This window comes from Pristiophorus japonicus, chromosome 20, assembly GCF_044704955.1.
Source record: "Pristiophorus japonicus isolate sPriJap1 chromosome 20, sPriJap1.hap1, whole genome shotgun sequence".
Taxonomy (NCBI): Eukaryota; Metazoa; Chordata; class Chondrichthyes; family Pristiophoridae; genus Pristiophorus; species Pristiophorus japonicus.
Window position 1 is genome coordinate 62348931 of NC_091996.1, and position 17366 is coordinate 62366296.

Below are 17366 nucleotides of genomic sequence, written 5' to 3' on the forward strand. Positions count from 1 at the left end.
GGAGCTAATAAGCTGCAAGCGCAAGGCATTCTTGAACTGGAAACAGCAACACAACTCGAGAGCAACATAGCAGCTCTGTAGACATCTGAAGGCTGAGGTCCAACATAAAACTCGCGAACGAAAGAACAGATGGTAGGTGGAAAAAGCACAGGCGATCCAGCAACTAGCCGACAACCACGACGTGCGTCGATTCTTTAGCACAGTCAAGACCAACTATGGCCCAAGCACCCAAGGTCCTACCCCACTGAGGGCCAAGAACAGAGAGATATTCATCAAGGAGAGAGAGGTAGTCAGTGCCTGCTGGAAGGAGAACTTCAAAGATCTCCTTAACCGAGACTCTGTCTTCAACGCGAATGTCCTTGACTCCATCCCGCAGCATGCTACCCGCCACCACCTCAGCACAACTCCAGCCCGGCATGAGGTTGAAAAGGTCATCCGACAACTGAAGAACAACAAGGCCTCAGGAGCAGATGGAATCCCCGCTGAAGCATGGCGGAGAAGCACTATTGGCGCGAATCCATGAACTCATTTCTCTTATTTGGAAGGAGGAAAGTATGCCAGGGGATCTCAGAGATGCTGTAATCGTGACCATCTTCAAGAAAAGTGACAAATCCGATTGCGGCAATTACAGAGGAATTTCCCTGCTGCCACAGGAAAAGTCATAAGAACATAAGAACATAAGAAATAGGAGCAGGAGAAGGCAATATGGCCCCTCGAGCCTGCTCCGCCATTGAATACGATCATGGCTGATCCGATCATGGGCTCAGCTCCACTTCCCGCCCACTCTCCATAACCCCTTATTCCCTTATCATTTAAGAAACTGTCTATTTCTGTCTTAAATTCATTCAATGTCCCAACTTCCACAGCTCTCTGAGGCAGCAAATTCCACAGATCCACAATCCTCTGAGAGAAGAAATTCCTCCTCATCTCAGTTTTAAATGGGCGGTCTCTTATTCTAAGATTATGCCCTCTGTTTCTAGTCTCCCCTCTCTGCATCCACCTTGTCAAGTCCCCTCGTAATCTTATACGTTTCGATAAGATCACCTCTCATTCTTCTGAAATCAAATGAGCAAAGGCCCAACCTACTCAACCTTTCCTCATAAGTCAACCCCTTCATCTCTGGAATCAACCTTGTGAACCTTTCCTGAACTGCCTCCAAAGCAAGTATATCCTTTCGTAAAAATGGAAACCAAAACTGCACGCAGTATTCCACGTGTGGCCTCACCAATACCATGTTCAACTGTAGCAAGACCTCCCTGCTTTTATACTCCATCCCCTTTGCAATAAAGGCCAAGATTCCATTGGCCTTCCTGATCATTTGCTGTACCTGCATACTAACCTTTTGTGTTTCATGCACAAGTATCCCCAGGTCCCGCTGTACTGCAGCACTTTGCAATCTTTCTCCATTTAAATAATTACTTGCTCTTTGATTTTTTCTGCCAAAGTGCATGACCTCACACTTTCTAACATTATACTTCATCTACCAAATGTTTGCTCACTCATTTAGCCTGTCTATGTCCTTTTGCAGATTTTTTGTGTTCTCCTCACTCATTGCTTTTCCTCCCATCTTTGTATCGTCAGCAAACTTGGCTACGTTACACTCAGTCCCTTCCTCCAAGTATTTAATATAGATTGTAAATAGTTGGGGTCCCAGCACTGATCCCTGCGGCACCCCACTGGTTACTGATTGCCAACCAGAGAATGAACCATTTATCCCTACTGTCTGTTTTCTGTTTGTTAGCTAATCCTCTATCCATGCTAATATATTACCCCCAACCCCATGACCTTTTATCTTGTGTAGTGACCTCTTATGTGGCACCTTGTCAAATGCCTTCTGGAAGTCCAAATACACCACATCCACTGGTTCACCTTTATCCACCCCACCCTGTTCGTTACATCCTCAAAGAATTCTAGCAAATTTGTCAAACATGACTTCCCCATATAAATCCATGCTGACTCTGCCTGACCAAATTTTGCTTTTCCAAATGTCCTGCTATTGCTTCTTTAATAATCGACTCCAACATCTTCCCAACCACAGATGTTAAGCTAACTGATCTATAGTTTCCTGCTTTTTGTCTGCCTCCTTTTTTAAATAGGGACGTTACATTTGCAGTTTTCCAATCTGCTGGGACCTCCCCAGAATCCAGGAAATGTTGGTAAATTACAACCATTGCATCCACTATCCCTGCCGCTACTTCTCTTAATACCCTAGGATGCAAGCCATCAAGTCCAGGGGATTTATCTGCCTTTAGTTCCATTATCTTACTGAGTACTACCTCCTTAGTGATTGTGATTGTGTTAAGTTCCTCCCATCCTATAGCCCCATGACTATCCACTGTTGGAATATTATTAATGTCCTCTACCGTAAAGACCGATACAAAATATTTGTTCAGAGTTTCTGCCATCTCCATGTTCCCCATTACTAATTCCCCGTTCTCGTCCTCTAAGGGACCAACATTTAATCTAGCCACTCTTTTACTTTTTATATACCTATAGAAACTCTTGCTATCTGTTTTTATATTTCATCGCAAGAATCCTCCTCAATCGCCTTCTCCCAGTGGCTGAAGAGCTCCTCCCAGAGTCGCAATGCGGATTCCGCCCACTAAGGGGCACAATGGACATGATCTTCACTGCGCATCAAATTCAAGAAATGTGCTGAGAGCAGCACCAGCCTCTGTATAGTCTCTGTCATTGAATTGCAGTATGCAGACGACGTTTACGTTTACGCAAGCTCGGAGGTCGAACTCCAAACCATCGTCAACACCTTCACCGAAGCGTACAAGAGTATGGGCCTTACACTAAACATCCATAAGACAAAGGTTCTCCACCAACCTGCCCCTACCACACAGTACTGTCCCCCGATTATCAAGATCCATGACGAGGCCTTGGACAACGTGGATCATTTTCCATATCTCGGGCGACTACTGTCAACAAGGGCAGACGTCGATGATGAAGTCCATCACCGCCTTCAGTGTGCCAGTGCAGCCTTCAGTCGCCTGAGGAAGAGGGTGTTTGAAGACCAGGACCTCAAACCTGGCACTAAGTTCATGGTCAATGGAGCAGTAATGATACCCGCCCTCCTATATGCTTCAGAGACATGAAATATGTAGAGCAGGCACCTGAAAGCACTAGAGAAGTAACACCAATGCTGCCTCTGCAAGATCCTGAAAATCCATTGGCAGGATAGGCGCACCAACGTCAGTGTTCTCGCTCAGGCCAACATCCCCAGCATCGAAACATCGACCACGCGCGGTCAGCTCCAATGGACGGGCCACATCGTCCACATGCCCGATACGTGACTCCCAAAACAAGTGCTCTACTCAGAGCTCCGACACGGCAAGCGAGCCCCAGGCAGGCAGAGGAAATCTTCAAGGATGCCCTCAAAGCCTCCTTGAAAAAGTGCAACATCCCCACCGACACCTGGGAATCCCTGGCCCAAGACCACTCAAAATGGAGGAAAAGCTACCCCACCTCCTTTCCCTTCTTGTCTATCCTTTCGAATTGTCAGATACCCCTATATGTTTAATTCCCAGTCTTGGCCACCCTGCAACCACGTTTCTGTAATGGCCACCAAATCATACCCATTTGTAATGATTTGTGCCGTCAACTTATTTACTTTATTTCAAATGCTGCGTGCGTTCAGGTAGAGTGTTTTAATACTAGTTTTTAAACCATGATTTTTAATTTTGACCCCTCCTGCAGCCCCTTTATATTCATACATATTGTCCCTTCCTATCACCTTGTGGTTTACACTTACCCCAGTGCTACTCTGCTCTGTTGCCTCCTGCCTTTTGTATTCTTTCTTGGGATCCTGTTCATCTGCGCTCTCACCCACTCTAACTAGCTCAGAGCCCTCTCCTGGGTTCCGAATACTGCTCGCATTGAGGCACCGAGCTTTCAAGGTTGCCTTTTTATTACACTTTGACCCTTTAGAATTTTGCTGTACATTGGCCCTTTTTGTTTTTTGCCTTGGGTTTCTCTGCCCTCCACTTTTACTCATCTCCTTTCTGTCTTTTGCTTCTGTTTCCATTTTGTTTCCCTCTGTCTCCCTGCATAGGTTCCCATCCCACTGCCTTATTAGTTTAACTCCTCCCCAACAGCACTAGCAAACACTCCCCCTAAGACATTGGTTCCGGTCCTGCCCAGGTGCAGACCATCCGGTTTGTACTGGTCCCAACTCCCCCAGAACCGGTTCCAATGCCCCAGGAATTTGAATCCCTCCCTGCTGCACCACTGCTCAAGCCATGTATTCATCTGCGCTATCCTGCGGTTCCTACTCTGACTAGCACGTGACACTGGTAGCAATCCCGAGATTACTACTTTTGAGGTCCTACTTTTTAATTTAGCTCCTTAAATTCGTCTCGTAGGACCTCATCCCTTTTTTTACCTATGTCGTTGGTACCAATGTGCACCACGACAACTGGCTGTTCTCCCTCCCTTTTTAGAATGTCCTGCACCCGCTCCAAGACATCCTTGACCCTTGCACCAGGGAGGCAACATACCATCCTGGAGTCTCGGTTGCGGCCGCAGAAACATCTATCTATTCCCCTTACAATTGAATCCCCTATCACTATCGCTCTCCCACTCTTTTTCCTGCCCTCCTGTGCAACAGAGCCAGCCACTGTGCCATGAACTTAGCTGCTGCTGCCCTCTCCTGATGAGTCAACCCCCTCAACAGTACTCAAAGCAGTGTATCTGTTTTGCAGGGGGATGACCGCAGGGGACCCCTGCACTACCTTCCTTGCACTGCTCTTCCTGCCAGTCTTCCATTCCCTAGCTGGCTGTGGACCCTTCACCTGCGGTAAGACCAACTCGCTATACGTGCTACTCACGTCATTCTCAGCATCGTGGATGCTCCAGAGTGAATCCACCCTCAGCTCCAAATCCGCAACGCAGTCTGTCAGAAGCTGGAGGCGGATACACTTCCCGCACACGTAGTCGTCAGGGACACCGGAAGTGTACCTGAGTTCCCACATGGTACAGGAGGAGCATATCACGTGACCGAGCTCTCCTGCCATGACTTAACCCTTAGATACACTTAATTTGGCAACAACAATGTTAACAGGTTACTTACTGATATAAAAAATAAAAAGAAAAGCTACTCACCAATCACTAGCCAATCACTTACCCCTTTGGCTGTGACGTCACCTTTTGATTTCTTTCTATTTCTTTTTTGCTTTTTCTCCCAGCTGAAGTTGCACAGGCATGCATTTATTGGCCTCTCCACGGACCTCGAGCTCCCGCCTCCGATCTGCCGCCGCCTCTCGCAGCCACTGGGCCTTTATAGGCCTCTCCACGCACTTCGAGCTCCCGCCTCCGATCTGCCGATAAATAATGTATTTTCCAATTTGTCCATAAATAGGCATTTTCCAACCAAATTATTAAAACCTTACATAATGTTTCTCCTCTACCCTCTTCCCCCATACATTCGCATGTTATCAAACAAACTGCCACCTGCCAACCTCTTCAGTGAGCAATTTGACACAGTTTGGCTCATATGCTTCAGGCAGCAATGTTTCACATAGATCAATGAAACTAAGCAGTCCATGCAATTGCCACTCCATACCCCTACTCACAACATTTGGCTGGTATCGGGTCCCACACAGCGGCTGCAGCAAGCACATGGAGAGGTTGGGGGCGAGGAGCTACTGCGCATGCGCGGACACTCCACTGCGCATGTGCAGATGTCCCATCACTGTTTTCGGCGCAGGACACTGGCTCCGCCCCCGACTCGACTGGCCATGCTGCGTGACCACAGGGAAGAGGCCAGACAGCGGCCAAAGTAGGAAGGAAATTTTTCAGCGCACTTCTGATCAGAGAAAAGCGCCGCATCTCCGGTAAGTGCGCCGAAAAATGGGCTGGATCAAAATTGAGCCCATAGTGAGGTCGTGAAAGATGCTATAGAAATGTAAGTCTTTCTTTCTATATTACCTGCAGCTCTCCCGTGGCATTGCTCATATGAATTGAAGGAAGCTGTTTTACAATATGTGTATTTTTGCCATGTAGGATTATAGCAAAAATATCACTGTTTTATGGTGATGGAATGAGTCAAATTCTGTATTAATTTACGTTATTCTTGGATTTTTACTGGCGCTTTAGTGATAGACTTCCACAACTCTGTCATTATTCTGTGAAAACTGTAATTGAATGGCATTTTATATATATATATAAAATTGCATATGTATTTAATTTTATCCCTTATCATTTTTAAGGATGATGATACGCACCAAGATTGTATGCAAGATATACCAGTTGGAGGTAGGTATCTGGAATTTAGCAGCGCTGAGGGAGGGAGAGGATTTCAATGCTCTGTGGGTTGGGAGGGGGGCGGCGGTGGGGGTGTCCTAGGCTTTGATAAGAGTATGGGTGACCCTTGTCATTAGCGGACTGCAGTAGGGGTTCTAAGATTCATCAACACCTGCAGTGGGGATGATTGAGATATAGCACCATGGAGGCTCTTTTCATCTGGGATCACTGTGGAGAGGTTACAATCTGGAGGAGGGCATAGACAGTAACTAAATTCGCAGTAGAGTTAGGACCTTAGAAAAGGGAAATGGATCTGGCGAGATTGGGAAGTGTGTGAGGGATCAGAGAGGAATAGTTCAATAAAACATTTGCAAAGCACATTTCTCTGACATGGCCATGAATCAGCTTGCTCTGAAAAAGTCTAATCTTGTCAGGACCTTAAGGTAAGCAAGAAGACTCTGAGTTTGTGAGCAGTGTGCCCATGATGGAATGCACTGCCTGATAGGGGAGGGGAAGAAGATTCAATAGTGACTTTCAAAAGGGAATTGGATAAATACTTGAAAAGGAAAATCTGCAGAGTTATGGAGAAAGAGCGGGGGAGTGGGACTAATTTGATAGCTTTTTCAAAGAGCTGGCACAGGCACAAAAGGAAGAATGGCCTCCTTCTGTGCAGCATGATTCAATGATCTTACAAACCGGGAAGGTAAACAGGAAGATGTTTCATGGTCTCAAGAAGAGCACCAGGGTGAGCTAATAGGAATACATTGAGGAAGGCTTCAAGGACAAATATGAAGATGACCATATATGGCTAACTGATAGAAATCTCAGCTGCCTGTTACCACAGTGACATTATCCAAGATGTGCAGCTGACGTTCATGCTATAATGTGAACACACAGGTATAAATTGTATTTTTCTTTCAGTTGCAAGGCTGTACAACCCAAAATAATACGGTGATTTCCTAACTGAAACAGGGATGACTGTAATTATGAAAAGAAGGCCGAAAATATGGTCCTCATAGAGCAATGGGAGAAATTTCACAATTAGCAGGGCTCCCTATGAGTCACTATTCTGATATCAGACAGGAATGACACTGTTGCAAAGCAATTAAAAGTGGCCACCTGTTACCCAATTATTAATCATAGTACTATAGCAGAAACCCTACAAGAGCATTCTGTGTGTCTCAATTACTGCTATTTTATTCATTCTAGGCTAAATTGTCCCACAATACGAGAGGTGGGAACTTTCCACAGGAACATCCTTGATGGAGCTCATTGGATCAGTGATCCTCCTGGCTGTAAATCTTTCTGCGATGCGCTGACACACTGGTAGGTGTGATGATTTCACCACTCAACAACATATGCAAACAGTGTCTATCCACACTATAGAAGCGCTTTTAATCGTATTGTTTTTTATTAATTCTCAAGATGCGGGCGTTGATGGCAAGGCCATCATTTATTGCCTGCCCCTAGTCGCCCTTCAGAAGGTGATGTTCTTGAGCCGCTGATAGCAGTTTGATACAACTGGGGGACTTTCTAGGCCAGTAAAAGTCAACCACATTGGTATGGGACTGGAGTCACATTTAGGTTTCATTCCCTAAAGGACGTTAGTGAACCAGTTGGGTTTTTAATGACAATCTAACAGCTTCATGCTTACTTTTACTGATACCAGCTTTTATTTCCAGATTTTTAAACTGGTTTCAAATTCTCAAACTTTTATCTCATGTTCTCTGGGTTATTAGGCTTGCAAGTCCAGTAACATAACCACTTTGTTACTGTTATGTAAGTAAACCTGTAATTACCATGTCTAACCACCAGAGGGCTTATCCCCTGGAGACCCAAGGGATCCCACAATCCCTTGGGAGCACCTGTATATAAGGAGGCCTCACAGGCTGGAGAGGCATTCTGAGATCTGTAATAAAGGACTATGGTCACACTTACTTTGAGCTTGCAGTATCTAGTCTGACTCTTTATTGGTGACGAGATACAGATGACGAACCCCAACGCAACAATGCAGAGAACTGTGGGCATCCTGGAGAAATTTTTGGAGGGAGATGATTGGAAAACCTTCGTGGAGTGACTTGACCAATATTTCATGGCCAACGAGCTGAAAGGAGAAGGGGACGCTGCCAAACGAAAGTCGATCCTCCTCACCATTTGCGGGGCATCAACGTATGGCCTCATGAAAAACCTGCTCGCTCCAGCGAAACCCACAGACAAGTCATACGATGAGTTGTGCATACTGGTCCGGGAGCATCTAAAGCCGAAGGAAAGCATTCTGATGGCGAGATATCGGTTCTACACGTACAAGATGTCTGAAGACCAGGAAGTGGCGAGCTACATCGCCGAGTTAAGGTGCCTTGCAGGACATTGCGAATTTGAAGGACACTTGGGGCATATGCTCAGGGACTTCCTTGTACTTAGCAGTGGCCATGAAGTAATACTTCGCAAACATTTGACTGTAGAGACCCCAACCTTGAGTAAAGCCAATGATAGCCCAGGCATTTATCGCCACCAGTGACAATACCAAACAAATCTCCCAGCACACTAGTGCTGCTGCAAGTACTGTGAACAAAGTAACGTTGTTTGCGAATCGAAATTTACATGGCAGGACTTACACGCCTGTAGCTGCACGTCCGCAGATGACTCAGAGTCCGCCATCAAGGGTGGTGAATGCAAGGCAATTAACACCTTGTTGGCGCTGCGGGAGTGATCATCGATTCCATTCATGCCGCTTCAAAGGATACGTTTGCGAGGGCTGTGGAACAATGGGACACCTCCAATGTATGTGCAGATGAGCTGCAAACCCTGCTAATCCTGCAAACCACCAAGTTGCAGAGGTGGACAGATCCACTGTGGATCATGACGAACCAGAGCCTCAGACCGAGGAGACTGAGGTATATGGGGTGCACACATTTACCATAAAGTGTCCCCCGATAATGCTGAAGGTTGAATTAAATGGACTCCCGGTGTCCATGGAGCTGGACACGGGCGCAAGCCAGTCCATAATGAATAAAAAGACTTTTGATAAGTTGTGATGCAACAAGGCTTCAAGGTCAGTCATGACTCCCATTCGTATCAAACTTAGAACGTACACAAAGGAATTGATTCCCATAATTGGCAGTGCTACCATAAAGGTCTCCTACGATGGAGCGGTGCATGATTTATCACTCTGGATGGTACTGGGCAATGGCCCTATGCTGTTCGGCAGGAGCTGGCTAGGAAAGATACGCTGGAATTGGGACGACATCCGAACGCTTTTGTCCGTCGACGACAGCTCATGTGCCCAGGTCCTAAGCAAGTTCCCCTTGCTGTTCGAACCAGGCATTGGGAAGTTCCAAGGAGCAAAAGTACAGATCCATTTGATTCCAGGGGCGCGACCCATCCATCACAAGACAAGAGCGGTACCTTACATGATGAGAGAGAGTGGAGATCGAACTGGACAGGCTGCAACGAGAGGGCATCATTTCGCTGATCGAATTCAATGAGTGGGCCAGTCCGATTGTTCCAGTCCTCAAGAGAGATGGCACTGTCAGAATCTGTGGTGATTACAAAGTAAACTATCAATCGTTTCTCGCTGCAGGATCAATACCCGCTACCAAAGGCAGACGACCTATTTGCGACGCTGGCGGGAGGGAAAACGTTCACGAAGCTGGACTTGACCTCGGCCTACATGATGCAGGAGCTGAAGGAATCTTCGAAAGACCTCACCTGCATCAACACGCACAAAGGTCTTTTCACTTACAACAGATGCCCGTTTGGGATTCGATCGGCCGCAGCGATATTCCAGAGGAACATGGAAAGCTTGCTGAAGTTGGTCCAGCGCACCATAATCTTCCAGGATGACATCTTGGTTACAGGTCGGGACACCGTCGAGCACCTGCAGCACCTGGAGGAGGTTCTTAGTCGGCTCAATCACGTGGGGCTCAGGTTAAAACGTTCGAAGTGCATTTTTCTGGAGCGGAGTTCCTGGGGAGAAGAATTGCAGCAGACAGCATCAGGCCCCCGATTCGAAGACTGAGGCAATCAAGAACGCATCGAGACCACAGAACGCGATGGAGCTGCGGTCGTTTCTAGGACTCCTGAACTATTTTGGTAACTTCTTACCGGGTCTTAGCACATTGTTAGAACCCCTGCACTTTTTACTGCATAAGGGAAATGAATGGTATGGGGTAAAAGCCAAGAAAATGCCTTTGAGAAAGCTAGGAAGCTGTTATGTTCAAACAAATTGCTTGTGTTGTACGATCCATGTAAATGTTTGGTACTAGCATGTGATGCGTCATCATACGGGATCAGGTGTGTATTGTAACAAGCTAATGAATTTGGGAAATTGCAACTGGTTGCTTATGCATCCAGAAGTCTGTCTAAGGCCGGGAGGGCCTACAGATCGAAAAAGAAGCGTTAGCGTGTGTTTACGGGGTAAAAAAAATGCATCAATATCTGTTCGGGCTTAAATTTGAATTGGAAACCGACCATAAGCTGCTTATGTACCTCTTTTCTGAAAATAAGGGGATAAATACAAATGCATCGGCCCGCATCCAGAGATGGGCATATAACTACGCCATCCTCCACAGGTCGGGCACAGAAAACTGTGTCGATGCTCTCAGTAGGCTATAGCCTGCAGATTTAGTTATGGTAATGGAAGCATTCGAGAGTGAGCAATCACCAGTTACCGCCCGACAGATTAGAACCTGGACGAGCCCGCACCCCTTACTGTTCTTCGTAAAAAAACTGTGTACTCCACGGGAGTTGGTCTAGTGTCCCGTTAGAGATGCAGGAAGAAATAAAGCCATACCAGCAGCACAAAGATGAAATGTCTATACAGGCAGACTGCCTCCTATGGGGTAATCGGGTAGTTGTGCCAATAAAGGGCAGGGACACTTTCATTAGTGATCTCCACAGTACCCACCCAGGCATTGTAATGATGAAAGCGATAGCCAGAACCCACGTGTGGTGGCTTGCTATCGATGCAGACTTAAGAGTCCTGTATGCACAAATGTAATACATGTTCCCAGTTAAGCAATGCACCCAGGGAGGCGCCACTAAGTTTATGGTCTTGGACCTCCAAACCGTGGTCTAGGGTTCATGTCGACTATGCAGGCCCATTCTTGGGAAAAATGTTTTTAGTGGTTGTAGATGCGTACTCCAAATGGATTGAAGGTGTGATAATGTCGGCAAGCACGTCCGCTGCCACCATTGAAAGCCTACGGGCCATGTTTGCCATGCACGGCCTGCCTGATGTCCTTGTAAGTGACAATGGGCCGTGCTTTACCAGTGCCGAATTCAAGGAATTCATGACCCACAATGGGGTCAAACATGTCACACCTGCTCTGTTTAAGCCAGCGTCCAACTGTCAGGCAGAATGAGCAGTTCAAACAATCAAGCAGAGCTTGAAAAGGGTAACTGAAGGCTCACTGCAGACTCGCTTATCCCGAGTCCTGCTTAGTTACCGCACAAGACCCCACTCGCTCACCGGTGTCCCTCCCGCTGAACTGCTCATGAAAAGGGCACTTAAGACAAGGCTCTCGTTAGTCCACCCTGATCTACATGAACAGGTAGAGAGCAGGCGGGTTCAACAGAATACATATCATGATCGCGCAAATGTGTCACGTGAAATTGAAGTAAATGATCCTGTATTTGTGTTGAACTATGGACAAGGTCCCAAGCGGATTGCTGGCACTATTTTGGCCAAAGCGGGGAGTAGAGTATTTGTGGTCAAACTTGCAAATGGACTCACCTGCAGAAAACACTTGGACCAAACCAAACTCAGATTTGCGGACTATCCAGAACAACCCACAATAGACTCTACCTTTTTCGAGCCTCCAACACACATGCAAGTGGCAACTGATCCAGCGGTTGACCATGAAGCAGAACCCATCACCCGCAGCAGCCCAGCAGGACTCACCACTCCCAGCAATCCAGCAAGGCCAGCTGCGCAGCAGCCCAGCGAAGGCCCAACAAATGCCTCACCAACACCAGCATTTGCACCGAGACGATCAACCAGGGAAAGGAAGGCCCCAGATCGACTCATATTGTAAATAGTAACACTATTGACTTTGGGGGGGGGAGGGGGGGGAAGTGTTGTTATGTACGTAAACATGTAATTACCATGTCTAACCACCAGAGGGCTTATCCCCTGGAGTCCCAAGGGATTGCACAATCCCTTGGGAGCACCTGTATATAAGGAGGCCTCACAGACTGGAGAGGCACTCTGAGATCTGTAATAAAGGACTAGGGTCACACTTACTTTGAGCTTGCAGTATCTAGTCTGACTCTTTATCCAAAACATAACAGTTACCATATCCGACATTTCAGAAATGGCAAACGTGGCATCACTTAATCATAACATCTCGGCCACTCTTTAAACAGATGAAGAGGTGTCAGACATGAGCCAGGAGGATAACCTGAAATAGGATTCGCCACACTGACAGTAGCCCACACCTTCCAGGGTCATCCAGCACCAGCACAGAGACCCATGGACCTTGTACAGCAGGATTCACCAGACAATGGGATTAGTATGAGGAAAGGGGATCACGTGTGGAGAGAGGGAAAGAGGGGCTTCAGATGGTTAAGGATATTTTCGGCAGACACAGCCTGCATGCAGGTACAGCAGGCGTGAAGAAGGCAAATGATATGTTGGCCTTCATAGCGAGGGGATTTGAGTATCGGAGCAGGGAGGGCCTACTGCAGTTGGACAGGGCCTTGGTGAGGCCTCACCTGGAGTATTGTGTTCAGTTTTGGTCTCCTAATCTGAGGAAGGACGTTCTTGCTATTGAGGGAGTGCAGTGAAGGTTCACCAGACTGATTCCCGGGATGGCTGGACTGACATATGAGGAAAGACTGGATCGACTGGGCCTGTATTCACTGGAGTTTAGAAGGATGGAGGGGATCTCATAGAAACATATAAAATTGTGACGGGACTGGACAGGTTAGATGCAGGAAGAATGTTTTCGATGTTGGGGAAGTCCAGAACCAGGGGACACAGTCTAAGGATAAGGGGTAAGTCATTTAGGAATGAAATGAGGGGAAACTTCTTCACTCAGAGAGTTGTTAATCTGAGGATATTCCCTACCGCAGAGAGTTGTTGATGCCAGTTCATTAGATATATTCAAAAGGGAGTTAGATATGGCTCTTACGGCTAAAGGGATCAAGGGGTATGGAGAGAAAGCAGGAAAGGGGTACTGAGGTGAAGGATCAGCCATGATCTTATTGAATGGTGGTGCAGGCTCAAAGGGCCGAATGGCCTACTCCTGCACCTATTTTCTATGTTTCTATGTTTCTATGTTATCCTCTGTTGCCTAGAGATGCAGATTTCAGTACATTTTTTAGTTATGAATGGACTATATCTCAATAGAGTGCTGATATGTCACTTGGCTTTTGAGGTCAGTTTGGATGGTTTAAAGGAGTCCTGCATCCAGATGTGCACCACATGTCCAAACTGGCTACTAAAGTAGAGCAATGATCATCTCGACTGCAGCCTGCCATAGAGCAAGTGCCAGTGGCTGTCATCTGTAGCTTCAAGCCCCATTGTGCAAGGCACTGGCACAGATCCCATGACCAGTCAGACTGATGCTATAGATGTATTGGGAAATACATTTTGAAGAGGCCATGAGGGCTTGATTGAACTTGTTGGGGGAAAGTGAATAGTCAACCTTGAGAGAGGGATTTTTCAGAACACATCACTATCCAGTTGGCAGTTCCTCTAACCTCAGCATGTGTGAAGAAGCAAAGGTTATGCCCAATTGCACTCCAATCAGCAACAATTCTGAATCAATTTACCTACCTACAAAAGAGGCAGCACAAGGGCTGTAGAACTTAGAGCGACAACACCTCGGGGGGGGGTCTTTGCACCTGCACTCCCTCTTTGTTCCTTTACATCTTAAGAGCACGTTGAAACAGGCCAATGTAGATGAACATCAGAAGCAGAGGGGGAGCTGGGAAGACACACTCATCTCCAGGTGCCTCAGTCTCTCAGAGTGCACTGACTGGTTATCTGCTGCTGACTATTCTGTACTTTCATCTGCTTGCTCTTCCACAGCTAGTAGCTGCGCCTCTGCCTGTTGGGAATATTGCGCAGCATGCAGTCACCATGTTGTTCACCTTCTCCAGACCATTTTGTAAGGTGGCACTGACCGATCCAAGAACCTGAAGCATCACTACAGCAGCCCAGGCGTTCGCCCAGAGAACACCCTTTGATGCTCAAGCACATCATCATACTCGTCCTGCTGTGTGTTGCGGAGGGTTATGCAGAGATGTCATGAGCCATGCTCGTGCTGCAGTTCCTCCAGGTTGATGACTCTCTTTCTATGGCTATGTTGTTCAGTATGCAGTAAACCACAATGGCAGTACCTTCAGCTACTCAGGCAGCAAATGCTCTCCTTGACAATGCCAATGGTGCTTTCCATTACAGCTCTGCTGCCTAAGAACTTGGCCATCACTTGCATGATGTGATGCAGATGGTCACACACCACCTGGACATTTTGTGAGCAATAACCCTTGCGATTCATGTAGGGTACACGCCGACCAGGAGATGCACGAAGAATACATAAATCCCATTCTTGATCCCCTGCACTTCTTTGCGAGATGACTATTCAATCCATCATGTTTCACCTCTTCCCCATGTGATGATGCTAAGGCCAAATGTGACCTACGCTATTCCAATTATTTCTGTCAGTAAAATGTGACTTATGCAATGAGATCATCCCCAATCTCCAAAACCCATTCGAATTCTGACCACTGGTAGAATGTGAGTCACCCTGCTCAAATGTTTCCAACTTTTAGAATGTGATTTATCCCACTTGGATTTTACCCATTGGCAGAATTGTGACTTCAACCATCCCAAATGGAAAACATGACTTCGCCCATTCGGATCCTGCCTCTTCTCAGAATGTGACTCACCCTTTTTAAATGTTTCCAACTTTCAGAATGTAATTTATCCGATTGGGATAGGACCCGTTAGCAGAATGTGATGTGTTCAACCACAGCTGTCCCAACTGGAAAATATGACTTACCCACGCAGTGCCTACCTGGTGTCAGAAGCAATGCACTGCAAAAGGGTACGTCGTATTTTGAGAGTGGGCATGCTGGATGTATGATATATCACACATTGGCAATGTGCATGCTATTAGGTCATTTGCATTCTGGCATCGGTCAGGTTATGACCAGTGTAAAAAGGTTCACTGTCACAAACTTTAATATTCCTTGATGGCATAAGGAGAATTATTGCACACTAACCCTTTCCAGCGCCTGAATATGGTTTACTCCGCTGGGTTCATATGCATTGGAGAGTGTGATAGGCCTTGCTAATTACGGAGCAGTATTCCCAGGCTGGCCTCCTTCGAACAATGTGCACTATTGGCTGATCATGAAACATGCTCCAGCAGTTGTTGCTGTAATCAGAGCCCAAACTCCCTCACCCAATGAAAGAAGAATAGTGGTAACAAGATGAATTAGGGACAAATTGAGAGAAAAACCATTTGAAAAATTGCCATTCTGTACTTTACTCACATGTAACTCAAAGAATAAACTCAAAAACAGATCACAAGATAGATACAGACGAGGGAGGCATTTTGTTATTCCTACCTCATTCATCCAGAAATAATCTACTGTTTCATAATGTAACATCCGATGTTCAAATGCTTTCAAGACCTTTGCCTCCAGAAATCCATTCCATATATTGATCACGCTACATAAAATCTTGTGAATGTTTTGATGCATGAATCAATAAGGAAGTGACGGCTTGCATACAGAGAGCATAGCATGGAAGGCCTTTAGTAGACTATCCAAGCGTGTTTGGAATCAGCGCGATAGCAAGGTTGTCACTAAACTGGAGGTTTATAAGGTGGTTTTCCTTACCAATCTCCTGTACTGGTGCGAAACATAGACTACAGAAGGCACACTGAACAGCTGGAAAGGTTTCACTAAAGATACCTTTGCACCTTAATTCATATTAGGTGGCAAGACAAGATCACTAACAACTAAATACTGGAACAATCTGACAGCACCAGCATTGAGGCTATGATAATCAATGCTCAGTTGCGTTGGGCAGGACATGTTGTTAGGATGGATGATGTACAGGTACCGAACCAGGTGCTTTATGGAGAACTGGTGGATGGTAGAAGAAAGCAGGACAATAAACAAAGGTGCTGGAAAGATACAATGAAGATTCACCTGAAGCAGGAAAACATGGTCGTTGATTCTTAGGATACTCATGGCCACTGACTAGCGACAATGGCGGGCTGAGGTGAGAGGAGGAGTGAAGCATTTTAAGCTACAACGCCGTGTCAGTGTGGAGGCGAGATGCGAGAGATGGAAGCATTGGCAGTATCAGAGGGATCAACAGGAGAGCCTCTCTAGGAACGTGGTTATGTCAGGGCTTGTGGTGGACAATGCCTATCTTTCATTTGCCTGCATAGTCATCAATGCACCCATGTTATGCTCGCTTCTTCCTTTGCACCACCATCTTCAAATACAAAGTGCCACACCACTATTATTCTACATGAAGACGAATTTTCTGACAGTAGTGCTAAATGAATCAAACAGTACTTATCCCACTAGTCATTGCTGCCGGCAGAAAGTGATGTACCCAGCTGGATCCATTCAAGTGTCCGAAGCCCACTCAATTGCTACCTGCTGGCTGAATGTATCTTACTACAAGCGGGTATGCCGCACTTTGTAAGTGTACGGATTGGATGCAACATAAAACATCATCTTTCCATTTCTGCCACTCAGTTCAGAACACATAGTGGAGACTTATATATGACAACAGTTAAAGAATATTTAGGTAAACTGAGAAGAAGCCAACAATACCGCAGGGTCTGTCACATGATCTAATTATATCTTTTCTACCGCAGAAGAAAAGGCCCACTGCATTGGCAAGAAAAGCAACTTTAAATGAAAATGCACTCCTCCAATGTATTTAAAAGATAATGGAGACCTGCAAGGGAATTCAAAGCAGTAATTCAATCTCATGGTGCAGATGCCGATAGCAAGCCTCTGTCACATGCAAATTCCACAATTACTGCTTTATAATTCTATTACAGCCTTCGGTTACCAGATGATATATAATAGAAAACTCAATTGTAACTGAATCTGCCCAAGTTATTCAGCATTCAAAGGGTGAG

At 46.2% G+C, this 17366-nt stretch overlaps 1 long non-coding RNA gene across 1 annotated transcript in view; it reads right to left on the bottom strand.

Moving 5' to 3' along the window:
- Positions 1-5132: 5132 nt before the first annotated feature.
- Positions 5133-17366, bottom strand: part of LOC139232942 (uncharacterized) — a 182411-nt gene continuing 170177 nt past the window's right edge. The window contains exon 4 of the long non-coding RNA XR_011588118.1: positions 5133-5321. This is a non-coding gene — a long non-coding RNA (uncharacterized lncRNA). The remainder of the gene's footprint in view (positions 5322-17366) is intronic.